The sequence below is a fragment of the Lepus europaeus genome, chromosome 21 (assembly GCF_033115175.1).
Source record: "Lepus europaeus isolate LE1 chromosome 21, mLepTim1.pri, whole genome shotgun sequence".
NCBI lineage: Eukaryota > Metazoa > Chordata > Mammalia > Lagomorpha > Leporidae > Lepus > Lepus europaeus.
In genome coordinates, this window is record NC_084847.1 from 48,962,188 (window position 1) to 48,980,693 (window position 18,506).

Here is an 18,506-nt window from a genome sequence, read left to right on the forward strand (position 1 = left end):
ACCGGCACCCATATGGGATGCAGGCGCTGCAGGCCAGGGCTTTAACTTGCCGCACCACAGTGCTGACCCCAGATTTCTCTATTTCTACAAATTCTCTGTGAAAATGAGACTACAAAGGAAAACCTGAAGATTTTTGGAAATTGACGACAAGCCTGTAACAGGAAGTTATCAGAGACAGAAACAAAGTTTGGCACCATGTGTCTGCAATGATAAAAGTGAAGGAAGGAAATACAGATTAACCGTTATCAACTACAGAGAAATTATTCTTCATTTTCAAATTTGAATGTTTTTTATTACAGTTTTCATGATGTGGTTTACTATGTAATGGAATTTGACATTATCAGAGAGTTCGTTAAATTCGAGCCTAAAAGCCTTTTCCTACTGCTCTGCCTACTATAATCTATGATTTTTTATTTCAAGTTCCACAAGCATTTTTGAGATACAAAAATTCTTTAAGTTTTTCTACCATAGTTTTTGACTAAATTGAAAAATAATTGTGTTGGAGCCGGCACTGTGGCTTAGCAGGTAAAAGTCTCCGCCTGTAGCACCAGCATCCCATATGGATGCTGATTCCAGTCCCAGCTGCTCCACTTCTGATCCAGCTCCCTGCTAATGCACCTGAGAAAGCAGCAGAAGATGGCCCAAGTCCCTGGGCTCCTGCACCCATGTGGGAGACCCAGATGAAGCTCCTGGTTCCTGGCTTTGGGTTGGCCCAGCTCCGGCCATTGTGGCCATTTGGGGAGCAAACCAGCAGATGAAATATCTCTTTCTCTCTCTGCCTCTGCCTCTCCTTCTCTGTAACTCTGATTTTCAAATAAATAAATCTAGAAGGAAGAAAGGAAAGAAAGAAGGGAGAGAAGGAAAGAGAGAGGAAGAAAGAAATTCTGTTGTGTTTCTGTTGTTTGTTAAATCCATAGTGAAACCCAAGCTTCTTGCTCTACTGTCACTCTGTCCCGTGTCCAACATTAGCAAGGAGATTGCAGGGAATGGGTGACAGGGGGTATTATGCCTATGAACAAATGCTGCCCAATACCCTTGTCTTTCTCTGTCAGTTCTCTGTGAAAATGAGACTACAGAGCAGCAGCAATGACAATAACAACATTATAGCCCAAGTGACCTTAAAAGCAAGCAAACCCTGTTATTTGAATGGAGTAATGGATAGGCCTGAGCATTATCAGTCACTCTGGATGTGACAGAAGAACACTTCTCGTTAGACCATCAGAGGAAAAAACCTTCCCAGTATTGCATTTGTCTTAAGTAAGCAAAAGAGAGGAAATGCACATTGACAAGAATGCCATGTTCTGTACAGCTCTGTTCAGAAACATTTGATTTTGCATAAGGGAATCTGAAAATTAAGTTCATTTACGTTGTCAAACAAACCTCATTTCTTCTATCCGTCCAGGTTGTTTCTCTCTTGTGTACAGTGTTTGAGTGCCTTAGAAACCTTTTCTTTTTCCTTTTTCTTTTTTTCCAAAGATTTTATTTATTTTGTTTGAAAGGCAGAGTTAGAGAGAGAGAGAGAGAGAGAGAAATCTTCTATCCACTGGTTCAATTCTCAAATGTCCACAACAGCTGGGGATGGGGCAGGCTGAAGCCAGGAGCCTGGAACTTGATCCAGGTCTCCCACGTGGGTGGTAGGGGGTCCAAGTACTGGGGCCACCTTCCTGCTTTCCTAGACACATTAGTAGGGAGTTGGATTGGAAGTAGCAGAGCTGGGATTTGAACCAGTGCTCATATGGGATACTTGTGTCACAGGTGGTGTCTTAACTCACTGCACCATAATGCCAACTACATCACCTCTTTTTCTTTTTCTTTTTTAAAAAGGGTTATTTATTTATTTATTTGAAAGGGAGAGAGAGAGAGAGTCTTCTATCCACTGATTTCCTTCCCAAGTGCCTGCAATAGTTGGGGCTGAGCCAGGCTGAAGTCAACACCAAGGAACTCTATGTGGGTCCCCCACTTGGATGGCAAAGAACAAAGCACTTGGGCTGTTTTATGCTGCCACTGAGGTGCATTAGCGGGAAGTTAGATCAGAGGCAGAAGGGCCAGGACTTGATTCCAGGAGCTTGGATATGAGATGTGGGAATCAGAATCCATGCCACAGCACTCACCCCAGAGAAACCTTTTCTTATTCTTGGTAATGAAAGTTCTTGCTTTTTTGAAACCCCTTGAGACAGTATGACCATCTTCTTCTGTAGGAAGATGTGGCCAATATGTAAGAGTACTTCAAAAAAGTTCATGGAAACAGAACTAAACAATAGGTTTATTTCAGTATTAAAAAATTTTTTTAAAATCAGCTGGCATTTGGCCTGGTGGTTGAGGTGCTACTTGGGAGGCTCACATCCCATATCAGAGTGTCTGAGTTTGAGTCTCCCCTGTGCTTTTAATCCCACTTCCAGCTAATGCACACCCTGGGAGGCAGCTGGTGATGGGTCAAGAGTTGGATACCTGCCACCCACATGGGAGATTGAGTTCCTGGCTCCCAGCTTCTGCTCAGTGCAGTCCTGGCCATTGTGCACATTTGGGGAGTGAACCAACAGGTGGGAGCTCTCCATCTGTCTGATTCTCTTTGTCCCTCAAGTGAAAAACATCAAAAACTTTTTTTGAAATCCATACTTTTTTCACAATATATATTTTTGTGAAGTTTTTGAAGACCTCTTACATGAATATATTTCAGATTTTTTTGTACCAAAATAAGCTCATCACTTCATTTCCCCATAAACATTTTTGAAATACCCTTGTGTGTGTGTGTGTGTGTATATATATATATATATATATATATATTTCCTTCCTCAGATATGATCTTGGAATAACTTAATTATTCCTAACTGACGTGATCAAACTTTACATTCAGGCACAAAACAGCACATATAGAAATACCTGCCACCTCATATCAATCTACAAATTCTTACTCTTCCTGGGAAAGAAAAAGTCATTTAGGTACATGTATGATTCCTGACTCCCAAAGCAAAAAATAAAGACTTTCTTGGACATGTTAAAAATATTTTTTTTCACTCTCAGCTAGACAAACCTGGAGGAAGATTAGAAGATAAGTTGTCCACATTTATCATCATACATTCGATCAATACATTCACTAGACATTTCCCTTGACACTCTATTAAAGCAGCCCCCTCTACTAGGAAGATAAAACTCTTTAAATAGAAAATAAGTAGACAGTGATGAACAGCAATATTATCCCTGCCTACAATTTAAGTTCCTAGGACTTTGGTAAACTTTTGAATCCTCCTTTCTGTGCACATAAAATTGTATTTTCCCAGCTCTCTGGGAAAGATAAATTGAATGACTTGCTCTCTCACTTGAGTTTTATATTATAGAGCAGAAGAATGACTCCTGTGTTTAGCAATGGCCTAAGGTTGTAAATATGAGCAATATGACCCCACTAAATAAAGAACCAGTTTGCAATTGAGGTCCAGCTCCCTGATTCCAGGGCACTTGCATGAGTAACTTTGAGGGTCCTTACTTCAAGGGTTAGTCTATTCATCAGAGTTCTACAGAGAAACAGAACCAACAGATGATATATATCTCATAGATTACATATGAAAGAGAGATTTATTATAGGAATTGGCTCATGCAATTGTGGAGCCATGACCTGCTGTCTGCCGGGTAGACACTAGGAAAGCTGTTGGTTCAGTTCCAGTGCAGAACCTCCAACCCAGGAAAACCAATGGTAAAAGTTCCAGTCCAAGTCCAAAGGCCTGGGAACTAGCCGTGCTGGTGGTGAAAGTTCCAGTACAAAGGCTTAAGAAGACTCTAGAAGTCTCAGCTCAAGCGGTCAGTCTGAGAAGGAGAATTCCTCTTTCCTTAGCTTTTTCACTCTGTGCAGGCCCTTCCTGGATTGGATGCAGCCTGCTCACATTGAGGGGCATCTGCTTTACTCAGTCTGCTGATGGAATGCTATTCATTACTCTTTGGATCTTATCTTCTGAAATTTCACGATGATGTGCTTTGCTATGGCATGTCTTTGTTTTTGCTTTTTGTACTTCCATCCATTTCATTTTCTATTATGTCTTCCATCTCTTTGTCCTTGTGTCTTATTTTCTAAAATATTCGCTCAATTCTGTCTTTCAACTCTTTTACTGGAGTTACTTGCTCAATTTCAACTTCTAAGAACTGTGTCTTGTTTTCTGATTGTCTATTTGTCTGGCTTCCTACTCTTGGTTCATGCATATATCACATTGGTTCCTGTCTCTAAGGCTGCTAGGAGCTGTTATTAAAGTTTCCTTGTATCTTCTGAATCTATGCCTTTCTGTTTCCTCATCTAACTCTGATCCTGGTACCTTGCATTCGTTATTAACTTTGGTCTCTGTCTTTCATGTTTAAAGCTTTCCTCAAATGTTCAGTTCCTTGGCTGCTTATTCATGTTCAAGGTTATGGCAACCACAAACTAAATGGAAATACCAATTTCCATGGAAGATTGGTGCCTGGAAAGGCTCATCACAAGGTGATGAGACTTCAAGCTGGCTTTGTGCCTGGGTGGACTAATGAATGCTGGTATCAGTAGGTCCTTTTTTTGAAGCTGTTTAGTTGGTGCCAAGAAGAATCCTCTCTTCTGCCAAGTTGATTGTTGAGGAGGAAGGAGGTGTCAGCTTGACTCTTGGCTTCCTAAGCATTTATCTAGATGGGGGTTGTGGATCTGAACCAGTGTTGTGGACTGCAGAACCCCTACAATTCCTAAACTGAAAATTAATAGGATTCTGCTTCGTTTGCCTTTTTCTCAATATGAATTCTCAGAATGGAAAAGTTGAGGAGCTAAAATAACTCCACAGCATATTTTAAACAGGGGAACAGGTTGGCCTTTTATCACAATGAAGCAAAATATGTCTGGGAAAAAAGAGCCTGCTTTTTCTGGAGTTTGCCAGTTTGAATGTTTTTTATGCCCCAGGAATTGCTGGTAACAGCCCAGCATGGTAGGGTGAATAAGAAAGTGTGGATCTGCCTGTGGATGTTGAAACTCTGAAGCTCTGCCAAGACATGAAGTCATTTTAGGGTCCAAGAGATGGAAGTGAAAGCATGGAGCATCACTAAATTGTAACAGATGAACTGGATTCCAACCAAAAATTCAGATATCTTACAATATTGTGTTCACAAACAAGTGTCTATGCGATTGTACTGAGAGGTTAGAGAAATGCAAATGGAGGCTGAGGTTTTACTTGCTGCTGCCAACCAAAATATATGTTTTAGAAAACAAAAGTGATGGGTATTTGAAGGGCAGAAAGGAAGTAGGTCTGTCTAATGTTAAAGTAAACACACCTGCATCCAAGCAATTATTCAGTAGTATAAAAATATCGCCTGTACAATATAGTGGAAATCAAAAGGAGCTTGGATTTTTTTTTAAAGACTTGTTTATTTATCTGAAAATCAGAGTTTTACAGAGAGAGGAGAGGCAGAGAAAGAGAGAAGTCTTGTATTTGCTAGGTTAACTCCCCCAGTTGGCCACAATGGCCGGAGCTCTGCCGATCCAAAGCCAGGAACCAGGAGTTTCTTCCAGGTCTCCCACATGGGTGCAGGGCCCAAGGACTTGGGCCATCTTCTACTGCTTTCCCAAGCCATAGCAGAGAGCTGGATCAGAAGTGGAGCTGCCAGGACTCGAACCGACATCCATATGGGATGCTGGCAATGCAGGCGGAGGCTACCTGCTCTGCCACAGTGCCCGCCCTGAGCTTTGATACTGATGCATGTTTCATAACATGAGAGATGAATTTTTATCAGAAGTTAGACCAAAATTTTCTAAAGTATCTAAGATTTTGTACAAGTCTCCCAGTCTTGTGTTTTATCCTTTATATGTATTTTTTTTTAAGATTCGCTTTTTTTTTTTTTTTTTTTGACAGGCAGAGTGGACAGTGAGAGAGAGACAGAGAGAAAGGTCTTCCTTTTGCCGTTGGTTCACCCTCCAATGGCCGCCGCGGTAGTGCGCTGCAGCCGGCGCACCGCGCAGATCCGAAGCCAGGAGCCAGGTGCTTCCTCCTGGTCTCCCATGGGGTGCAGGGCCCAAACACTTGGGCCATCCTCCACTGCACTCCCTGGCCACAGCAGAGAGCTGGCCTGGAAGAGGCGCAACCGGGACAGGATCGGTGCCCCGACCAGGACTAGAACCCGGTGTGCCGGCACCGCAAGGCGGAGGATTAGCCTAGTGAGCCGCGGCGCCGGCTTAAGATTCACTTTTTAACATGGAAGGTAGAGTAACAGGGAGAGAGAGAGAGAGTGAGATCTTCCAGCCACTGGTTCATTCCCCAAATGCTCCCAACAGCTGGGGCTGGACCAGGGCAAAGCCAGGAGCCTGGAACTCCATCTAGATTTTCCATGTGGGTGGCAGGAACCCAAGTACTTGGGTTATTGTATGCTGTCTTTCAGGATGCACATTAGCAAGAAGCTGGATCAGAAGCACGGGGTGGTCGGGAATCAAACCAGGCTCTCTGATACGAAATGCAGGTATCCCAAGTAGGGGCTTAACCCACTGTGCCGCAATGAACACCCTTCCTTTACATTTTAAAACAGACTGAGTTTCTAGACAGGGATATTCGATCTGGGAGTGCTAGGAGACGAACACTCTCTGGATATTCACTATTTCTTTTTGGCCTACTCCAGATGCCAGTATTTTTTAAAGATGAGCTAATGCTACATTCTGAGCCTTTTATTCCAAGGTGGTCAAAATAGTCTAGACAGTATTTGATCAAAGTCTTATTTTTTAAAAAAGATTTGTTTAGTTGAAAGGCAGAGTTACAGAGAGAGGGAGAGAGACAGAGACAGAGACAGAGAGACAGAGACTGAGAAGGATCTTCTATCTGCTGGTTCACTCCCCAAATGGCCACAACAGCCAAGGCTGAGCCAGACCAAAACCAAGAGCCAAGAACTTCATCTGGGTCTCCCATGGGGGTAACAGGGGCCCCAGGACTCAGGTTATCTTCTACTGTCTTCTCAGGCACATTAGCAGGGAGCTGGATCAGAAGTGGAGCCTCCCTTTCATGTGGGATGCTAATGCCGCAGGTAGTGGTTTAGCTGGTTACACCACAATGCCAGCTTGTTATTCTTTTTTAAAATTGTGTTTATTTATTATTTATTTGAGAGACAGAGAGACAGAGGGAGACACACAGACAAGACATCTCCCATATAGTGGTTGACTCCCCAGATACCTCCAATAGCCAGAACGGGACCAGGCTAAAGCCTGGAACTCAATCCAGGACTCCCACTTGGGTGGTAGTGACCCAACTACCTGAGCCATCAAGAGTGCTGTATCCCAGGGTGCCCATTATCAAAATGCTGGGGCTGGAAGCCAGAGTCAGGATTTGAACCCGGGCATTCCACTATGGGATTCAGGTGTCCTGAGCAGCATCTTTAACCACTGCACCAAACACTTGACCCAAGTCACTCTTTTGAGATACTTCTAGATAAAGACTGGCACAGGATTCTCATGTCATCTTTTTCTCTCCAAAGCTCTGAGACAGCTTCCCAGGAATGTTAATAAAGACACATTCAGAAATTTACATACAAGGAATGGTGTCGCAAAAAATTGGAGATTACCTAAAAGTCCAACTATTAAGGATTTGTTAGACAAGACATGGAAGTTCACCCAAACAAAAATTTTTTTAAAAGATTTATTCTATTTATTTGAAAGACAGAGTTACAAAGAGAGATAGAGACAGACAGAGAGGTCTTCCATCCACTGGTTCACTCCCCAAATGGCCACAACGGCCAGAGCTGTGCCGATCTGAAGCCAGGAGCCAGGAGCTTCTTCCTGGTCTCCCACGTGGGTGCAGGGGCCCAAGAACTTGGGCCATCTTCCACTGCTTTCCCAGGCCACAACAGAGAGCTGGATCAGAAGAGGAGAAGCCGGGACTTGAACCAGTGCCCATATGGGATGCTGGTATTGCAGGTGGTGGCTTCACTGGCTATACCACAGCATCGGCCCCAATGTACCATTTTTACTCATGTTGTTCTGTCCCAGTGTTATACCCATGGAGGGGATCAATTTCTTTCCTGGCATTTTCTGTCAGTCTGTAATTTTCCACAAAAGATGGGGAAAACAAAAATTTTCTCCTCTTCTCCTTTTATCTGTTAAGAACTACTGAAATATCTCTTCACCTACTTGAATGTCTCTTTTAAGTGACAGGCTAGGAACCACAAAAGGAACTATTAAGAGCATACAACAAAAGTTTAATTAGCAATCTTTGAGATGACTTCCAAGTATTGAAAGACTACATTTAAAAGAGTAAAATTGGATTTGTAGTTGATAATATTTTTATTTTATTTTTTATTTATTTACTTATTTAACAGTCAGGGTTAGAGAGAGAGAGAAGAAACAGATGAAGACATCTTCCATCTGCTGGTTCACTGCCCAAATAGCCACAATGACCGGGGCTGGGCCAGGCCAAAGCCAGGAGCAAGGAGCTTCTTCCAGGTCTGCCATGTGGGTGCAGGGCCCTAAGCACTTGGACCATCCTCCACTGTTTTCCCAGGCACATTAGCAGGGACCTGGATTGGAAATACAACAGCTAGGACTCGAACCAGCGCTTATATGGGATGCCAGCATTGCAGGCATTGGCTTAACTTGCTACACCACCATGCTGGCCCTGTAATTGATAACATGAGTATAAAGTTTTAAGAATACTTATAGCTTTTTTTTAAAGATTTATTTTATTTATTTGAAAGAGTTACAGAGAGAGGTAGTGACAGAGACAGAGAGAGAGGTCTTCTATCCACTGGTTCACTCCCCAGTTGGCCACAACAGCTGGAGCTGCACAGATCCGAAACCAGGAGCCAGGAGCTTCTTCCAGGTCTCCCATGTGAGTGCAGGGTCCCAAGGACTGGTCCATCTTCTACTGCTTTCCCAGGCCATAGCAGAGAGCTGGATTGGAAGTGGAGCAGCCAGGTCTCAAACCGGCGCCCATATGGGATCTGGTGCTTCAGACCAGGGCTTTAACCCGCTGCGCCACAGTGCTGGCCCCAATGGCCACTCTTTTTACAGTTTTTTAATTTAAAGTCTTCCTTATTTGATATGGTTATAGCTACTTCCGCTTGTGTTTGATTTCTGTTTGTGTGGTATATCTTCTTCCAACCCTTTGCTTTCAGCTTATGTGTATCTTTACCTATGAAATGAGTTTCTTGTAGACAACAGTAGTTGGTTCTTGGTTTTAATCCATTAGGCTAGTCTCTCTCTCTTTCTCTCTTGATAGAAATAGAGATAGAGTTAGAGATAGAGTTAGAGATAGAGTTAGAGATAGAGATATAGGGGCACGGAGAGAGAGATCTTCCATCTGCTGGTTCACTTCCCAATGGCTTCAACACCCAGGGCTGGTCCCAGCCAAAGTGAGGATCCTGGAACTGCCTCCAGGTCTCCCTGATGGTTGCAGGGACACAAATACTTGAGTCATATTCCACTGCTTTCCCAGGGAGCTGCATGTTGTGAATTTTGAGTTGTCAACATTATATTTTATTAATATAACTGCTGATAATTAATATAATATCCAAATATTTCTCTTTTTTTTTTATTTATTTTTGACAGGCAGAGTTAGACAGTGAGAGAGAGAGAGAGAGACAGATAGAAAGGTCTTCCTTTTTCCGTTGGTTCACCCCCCAAGTGGCTGCCATGGCCAGCGTGTTATGCCAGTAGGAAGCCAGGAGCCAGGTGACTCCTCCTGGTCTCCCATGCAGGTGCAGGACCCAAGGGCCTGGGCCATCCTCCACTGCCCTCCCGGGCCACAGCAGAGAGTTGGACTGGAAGAAGAGCAACTGGGACAGAATCCAGTGCTCCAACCGGGACTAGAACCCAGTGTGCTGGCGCCGCAGGCGGATGATTAGCCCAGAGAGCCGCGGCGCCGGCCTTCCAACTATTTTTCTTTAAAATTATTTGTTTTATTTATTTGAGAGGCAAAGAGACATAGATAGATCTCCCATTTGCTGGTTTACTCCCCAAATGCCAACAGTAGCCAGGGCTGGGCCTGGCTGAAGCTAAGACCCTAGAACTCTATCAGGGTCTCCCATGTGGATGGCAGGGACCCAAGTACTTTGAGCCGTCACCTGCAGCCTCCCAGGGTGCACATTCGCAGGAAATTAAAATCAGGAGCAGATCCAGGGCTTGGTCCCAGGCATTCCAGAATGAGATTTGGGCCGCCCAGATAATATTGTAGCCATTACACCATTACACCAAATGCCCACTTAATGTCCAAATATTTTCTCCATATGATTATGGCAGAAATTCTGCCTTTGAAGCCATAATTCATTTCTTTTCTTTCGTGTAACCTGTTATATATTGGTAAATTTTGGATCCTTTTAGGTTTTCAGGAAATTTTAGTAAAAGATTGCATAGTATAAAACCATCCTGAAGACCAGATTGCTATGTAACTTATAAGATGTATGCAGATTAAGTAGATTATGATTTTGTAGAGAATAATAACCATACCTGCAAGGAACTTTCGAGGTTACACAATTCCTTTTCATTCATGGCCTTTATTTTATAAAGAGATGGAGGAGTTGAGGTTCTATGACTTTGCTCAGAGTTATTCCCAAGTGACAGCGCTGGGGCTTGAACACAAGTTTGTCAACTCTGTATTCTCAGCTTTGTTTCCTGAGTGGGGCATCTAGCCATTATATGTGATATAATATTCAATTATGTGTTGATGATAAATGAGCAGATTGCTAAGCTTCTTAGGAAATAAGGTGAATAAAAATTTCTGGAAAGCTAAGAATAAGCAATATTACTAAACAAATATTTCATTTATAGCTATTTTCTTGTGCAATTTAGAGGCATATCACTTTGGTGGAGGCAATACACACACACACACACACCTTTCAATTAAAGTGCACCATATGATCATTCATTGTCCTTTGGAGATATTTTTTTCCCTGAAATATCAACAAGAAGACCTTTAAATGGGAAATTGCTATTTAAGAAATCTCTTCTGATCTCACAAATCTCTTTATGTATCCTGCCAGTGTAATACATTCCTTTACAATTTAAACATTTCTGTGTGCTTTTGAAGGTTTTCTCCTGATTTGGTCCTCTTTTGTTCTTTTTACTTTACATGTTAAACACTGCCCTTCAAATTATCTAATCAGTGGGAGTTTTATATACTCTTCATTTTCTCCCTCTAAGAGTAATTCTTATCTTTCTTCATAGCTTGACTAATTTTGTTTTCTTGCTTATGCAAATGTCATATTTAATTCTGACCAGTTTTCTTTTTATATCTTTTCAAATGCCTGACTCACTTCTCTTCCATAGCTTAATTTCCAAGTTAACTCTGTACATTTTTTTCTAAATATCTGTCACTTATCTATATCTCTAAACTGTTACATCCTTTATAAATCTCTGAGCAGTCACATCATTTTCATCCATTGATTCAGTATTTTGAAATGCTTTACTTTGTAGAGTACTTCTCTATGTTGAAAGATTTACTATCTTTCTGTATTTCATCGGTACTTTATAACATCACTTCTGTATGTATAATTGAAGATTTTTGCCTTTTTCTAGGTAGATATTAGCATCTCTCATTAACATCCAGTTTAGAAACAACTATTCAACCACACTCTCTGACATCCCAAGTCAACACACTGGATCCTTAAAGAAACAAAGACAGGGACGAGATTGTGAGAATTAAGAATGATTACGAGACACCAGTGCTGTGGTGTGGAGGGTATAGGCCATATGGCCTTTGGTTCGAATCCCGGCTGCTCCACTTACGATCCAGCTCCCTGCTAATGCGCCTGGGAAAGCAGCAGAAGATGGGCCAAGTATTTGGATCCCTGCACCCACATGGTAGACCCAGATGAAGCTCCTGGCTCCTGACTTCAGCCTGGCCCAGCCCTGGCTGTTGTAGCCATTTGGGGAGTAAGCCAGCAGATGGAAGATCTCTCTCTCCCTCTCTCTCCCTCTCTCTCTCTGTAATTCTGAGTTTCAAATTAATAAAGAAATCTTAAAAAATGATTAAGAGAATTGTTCCATGGGTAGGTATTCGGCTTCATGGCTTAGATATCTGCATACCTAGGTTTGATTCCTGCTTCCCACTCCTGACACAGACTTCCTAATGATGAAGCCCTGGGAGGCCACAGTGATGTCTTGAGTAGTTGGATCCCTGCCACTCCCTTGTGAGACCTGAATTGAGTTCCCAGCTCCTGGTTTTGTGGACATCTGGGAAGTGAAGCAGCAGATGGGAGATATCACTCTCTCTTTCTCTCATTCTGCTTTCAAATAAATAAAGAAAAAAATTTTAAAATAGAACGTTCCTAGAATATTGTTGCTATGAGATAGCCTTGTTCACTTTTTCAAACTCCAAATATCTCTCTGTAGGAAGGTTAAAGGACATCAATTGTAGATGCCTTAGAGGTGACCAGGAGTTGAATAGCAGACACCAGGCCTGGAGCTGGAGTTTTAAAACCTTATCCTCTTCTTTCTCTCATCCCCCCTTTCTTCCTTCTCCTGTTTCTCTTCCTTTCTTCTCTTGCACTTTAACTCCTCCCTCCCTGGTCTCAGAATTCAGGCTGACACTAGAGGAGTTTTTCTGAAGGTTAAGGAGTCTTGATATTTCAGCAGAATTCTGTGGGACTCTTTTGGACATCAGCCCCTGGTTATTACCTTGTTGCCGTGGGAAAATATCTTTCAGTTTAAAAATGAAAACAAAGAAAACAATTATTGAGTGAAAACAAGGAACACAACTTTTTTTTTTTTTTAAATGATGAACACATTTTTGGGGGTTGTTTTTCAGGCTTAGAAATTCCATTCTACTTCCAAGGCCTTCCTTTTTCCCAACTAAATATTTATGCCTTACATTTTTTCAGAATTGTAAGTGCTTTGGAATTTCATTTAAATCTACTTCTATTTGGGAATCTGTCATAGTTGCTTCTCTTTCTTACTTCATCACTGAATCTGATTTTACTTTGTCTCCCTGGACTCTTCTCTTCCAGCAGAATCCATTGCACCGTGCATTTGGACACCGGTTTTTATTATGTTATTCACTATTGCCTTCCCTCTGTTCCTGCTGCTGCATCTCAGTGCTTGCCACGGCTGCCTTCTGGACTCCATCTGAGTCCAATTCCCTTGTCATATCCATGTGGATAGTTTCATGTCCAGTCATCATCTCTTTAGTGCTTTGAAGCACCATCTCTGTCCTCTGTGACCCTCTGAGTTTTTCTTCTCCATATTAATCGTTAATATATTTTACTCTCCCTTGCTACCATTTCATTTTATGAAAGTTGTGTCTATCAGATTGAAGTTAACAATTCTTTTTCTTGTTCTCTTTCCCCTTCCTTCCTTCCTACCTTCCTTCCTTTCTTTCTTTCCTTCTTTTTAAAAGATGTACTCATTTATTTGAAAGACAGGGTGACAGATAGGGAAAGACAGGGAGAGAAAGAGATCTTCCATCTGCAGCTTCATTTTCCAAGTGACTACAATGGCGGGGCCTGGGCCAAGCCAAAGCCATGAGCCAGGAACTTCATCCTTGCATCCCACGTGAGGTAGCTGGGACCCCAGTGCTCGGGCCATCTTTCGTTATTTTCCCAGGCACATTAGCAGGGAGCTGGATTGGAAATGGAGTGGCCAGGACTCAAACTGATGCGCCCATATGGGATACCAGCCAGTACCAATATTTCTCTTTCTGGAAGATTCTTTTTTTAATTTGAGAAGGAGGGAGGGGAGGGAGAGAGAGATAAAGGGTGGGGGAATGCTCTCATCCAATTTATTTACTACCCCAATGCCCGCAACTGCCAGGATTGGGTCAGGCCAAAAGTAGGAAGCAAGAACTCACACAGGAGTGGCAGAAACTAGTTACTTGAGCCATTACCACTGCCTTCTAGGGTCTGCAGCATTAGAAAGCTGGAGCCATCGGTTGAACCAAGGTCCTCTGATGTAAGGTGTGAGCATGTTAACTGGCATTTTAATTGCTAGGCCAAACACCTGCCTGCCCCTGGCAGATTTTTAATTGCCCTGATAGTCCCCAAAGAACTTTCTTCACCCTCAACTCCCTCCCCACTTCCCTTCCTTTCATCTCTAACCTCAACTATATTTGTTATCGCTGATGTCATCATTACTGGATCTCCTCCTCCCAGTGATCTCTCTGTTTTCCTTATTGTTTTTAATTTTCATGCATGCACATATGTCTTCTGGGGTCAGGACACCACCAGTTCTTCCTCGCACAGCCACACACACCAGATGCATAACTGCCACCTGAAATATTCCACAGAACTGCTTTTGCTTATGCTAGTGTGCTGCCCCCAGGGTATCTTATTCCATCTGTAATTTTGAGTCTAGACAGGAACGCTAAGATCTTGGGCCACTGAAAGCTTGGGTAGGCGTCACTGTCTGTCCCAGACTGTTCAAGCATTACGTGAGCAGGATACGGTTGGTGACTTCTTCCATGGAACCCATGCCCATCAATAATTCTGAGGGTTGCGTTAGTTCTCTCACTATGAAATGACAGCCTCCTGGGGCTAACAGGAGAATGGGAAAGGTCAAGGACTAGGGACGTATGCAATGTTTTTTTTTTTTTTTTTTTAATTTCAAGGTAGGAAAAAGCAAGGCTTTTGTTTCCTTGTACTGGGATAATTATGCTGCAAGTGCAGGAATCAGGTACATTCAGAGGTGACAGCCAAGACAGTAAAGACATAGAGGCATAGTTTCCTCTTCAGATCTATTTTCTTGCAGTAAACTGTCATTTTATTTCTTTGCCTTTGATTCTCAGGTATAGTTTTTTTTGTTGTTGTTTAAATAACACCATGACTCAATAGTGTATTACCAAAGATTATGGCCACTAAATGCTTTGTCTTATGGCACACTCAAGTACAGTTGAATGGTATCCCAGTATAATACTACATGCTGGTATGCCTTAGTTATGGTTATTTTATTCCTAATTAGCACATTAATTTGGACTTTTCTATTTCACATGCACTTATATTCCCTTAAAAAAAGTTATTTTCCCCCTTTATTCAAAGTAAATGAGGCATTATGTGTTTGCATTGTATTTATTAAGCACATACCACGTGCATTTCACATTCATTGTCTATCGAGTGCCTAGCAAATTACCTGGCAAATTTTGTTTAAAAATAGCTTTATTGTGATATAATTCACATGCTATACAATTCACCCTTTTAAAGTGTAGGATTCAACAGTCTTTAATATTTCCAGAGAGGTGCGAAAGCATCACTATACTCAATTTTAGAACATTTTCGTCATCCCAGAAAGAGCCCCTACACTTCTCAGATGTCACCACACCACACCTCCCCCCCGCATCCTCTTTCTAGCCTCAGGCAGGCACTACTCTACTCTTCGTCCCTTTGGTTTTGCCTGCTCGGGATATTTCATCTCCGTAGGTGCAATCATGCAGCAGGTGGCCTTTTGTGGTTGACGTCTTTCAATGAGTACACTTTCAAGGTTCACTCATGTTGTGCAGGTGTCAGAACTTCATTCCTTTTATTGCCAAATAACACTCCCTTGTAGAGATCCACCACATCTGTATTTGCCAGCTTTTCATCACGGAGAGAAGACACTTATGAAGGAAAGAGTTTTATTTTGGCTTATACTTTTGGAGGTTCATAGTCTCCATTGGTTCGATCGAGTGGTAGTGTACCTGGTGAGTCAGGCACTAGAGAGTGTGGCCAGGCCCAACATAGGTTTTTTTTTTTGTTTGTTTTTTGTTTTTTTTTTTTTTTTTTTTTTACAGGCAGAGTTAGACAATGAGAGAGAGAGAGAGACAGAGAGAAAGGTCTTCCTTCCGTTGGTTCACCCTCCAAATGGCCGCTAAGGCAGGCGCTGTGCTGATCTGAAGCCAGGAGCCAGGTGCTTCCTCCTGGTCTCCCATGCGGGTGCAGGGGCCCACCGACCTGGGCCATCCTCCACTGCCTTCCTGGGCCACAGCAGAGAGCTGGACTGGAAGAGGAGCAACCGGGACAGAATCCGGTGCCCTGACTGGGACTAGAACTCGGAGTGCCGGCGCCACAGGTGGAGAATTAGCCAAGTGAGCCGCAGCACTGGCCCCAACATAGCTTTTATAACTAACCCTCTCACCAGAACTACCTTCAAAGGCCCAGCCCCCAATGAGCTAAGGACCTCCCAGTAAGCCCACCTCCTAAGTACCCAACTGGTTTAAGTTTCCACTCTCCAAATACCATTAATTTTGAGGATTAAACATCTACATGAGTTTGAGAGCCAAATCTTTCTCAAAGAATTGCATCATTTTATTTATCCATTCGCCGAGTAACGAACATTTCAGTTGTTTACAGTTTTTTTTGGCTATTATGTATAATGCTGTTATAAACATTCATGTGTAAGATTTTAGGTGGACCTATGTTTTTATTTCTCTTGAGTATACACCTTGGAGTAGAATTGTTGGGTTCAATAGTTTAAACTCTTGTGTTTAAATTTTGAGGAACTGTCAGACTTTTTTCCCCCAGCATTTTACATTCCCACCAGCAGTGTATGTGGATTCAAATTTCTTTACATCCTAACCAATGTTTTTTATTCTCTTTTTGATTATGTCTGTTCTAGTGGACGTGTTGTGTTGCCTACTTGTGGTTTTTGAATTGCATTTCACTGATGGCTAATGATGTTCGACATCTTTTTCTGTGCTTTATTGGTCATTTGTAAGTCTTTGGAGAAATGTCTCTTTAGATCCTTTGTGCCTGGCTTGTTTTAAGTGCTCATTAAATTTTTCAAATATTGAGATTACACAAAATATAATCACCACAGTGACCATGTTAATTAACTTTTATTATCTCAATATTGTAGATAAAGATTAGAAGGTGAAGCGATTTATTCAAGGTCACACTGGTATAAGGTCAGTTTCTTATTTAGGCCTCTGGACCCCATCTCTCTAATATTATGGCCAAGATGTGTCGGGTGACCATCCCTCCATGTACCTATAAAGAACACAGCATATAAGTGCCTCTGATAAAAGGCACTTCTATATTTTGCCCACTGAGTCCCACAAAGGCCTACACATGAGAATACTTTACTTTGTATTAATCTATCTGTTCAGTACATTTCATTCTTGTAGAGTTCATTTTGTCACATCTTTTTTTCCCTTTTCTTCTAATTGAACTAAATTACATTTAAATTGAATATATTAGCCACACCAAGACACATCACCTGCACACAAGCCTTCCTCAGCAAATGCAATTGAGGTCTGCCTCCTCACCTAATGCTGTTCTTAAGAACAAACATTACAAGTATTTGACCAAAATTGCCAGGCCACTTGGCAAGGATGTTGAAGATAAGCTTTGGACAAAAAAACGACGAAACAGACTAAATGACCTCAAAGGTCACTTCCAGCTCCATCAGGCTAAGAGTCTAGGGATTAACAGCAAAAAGTCCCTGCCCCACAGAGCCCTCAGATGGAGGAGCAGGGGTTGCTAGCATCCTGAAGTAACCCATATCACATGTCTTTTATTTTGATAATTTTTTGAAAGATTTATTTATTTATTTGGAAGCCAGAGTTACACAAAGAGAGAGGGAGAGGCAGAGAGAGAGAGAGAGAGAGAGAGAGGTCTTCCATCCACTGGTTCACTCCCCAGTTGGCCACAACGGCCCAAGCTGTGCCGATCTGAAGCCAGGCATCAGGAGCCAGGAGCTTCTTCCGGGTCTCGCATGGGAGTTCAGGGGCCCAAAGACTTGGGCCATCTTGTACTGCTTTCTCAGGCCAGAACAGAGAACTGGTTCAGAAGTGGAGCAGCTGGGACTCGAACCTGCACTCATATGGGATGCCGGCACTACAGGTGGCGGCTTTACCTGCTACACCACAGCACCAGCCCCTATTTTGTTAATTTTTCAAGGCATATTTTTAGCTTTTACAACTTGACTTATTTAAACAGTTTCAAAGGTAAGACTCAAAGAGAACAACTGAGTCTTGTCATCCTGTACTTTAAACATAGGAATACTTTTCCTAAGAGATGTCAAAGGTCACTTAAAGATAAATTTATGGGGCTGGTGTTGTGGTGCAGTGGGTTAAGCCTCCTGTGATTTCCAAATCATTTCTAGTCCACCCTTTCATTTTCCCACCCAGTTTCACTGTGTAGCATAGCTCTGAAGGAGGGTGGAGGATTTTTTTTCCTTTGAGTTTGCCCCAGAAAGGGCACCACGACACGGCAAGGGGCCAGGCATGTGTCTTACCGTGCTGCCTGATGACAGACACTCACCAGTCCAGGAGCGCAGCAGCTTTAGGTATCTGCCAACATAAATGAATGGAATTTGCTAACATTGCGCTATTGGCCTGGGTGTCGAGCTGGATCCAGGCCTGATTCTACTTCCACTAGCTTTTCACTGAATACCAGATGACCGAGATGAGATTTTCATTACATATGCCAATGTGCTCCTCTCTTGCTGTGGACTGGCTATGTATGGAGCAGTGTGTTCTTTTCATTGACCTGAGGTGTTAGTAGACTTTTGGTTTCTCCCAGATGCATTCCAATTGCTTTAATCAAGATAAAACTCAGCTTAATTCTGGGCCAAGCAGCAAGAAAGCAATTCAACACCAGAACACAGGGCACCTAGGGTGATGGTGGCATTC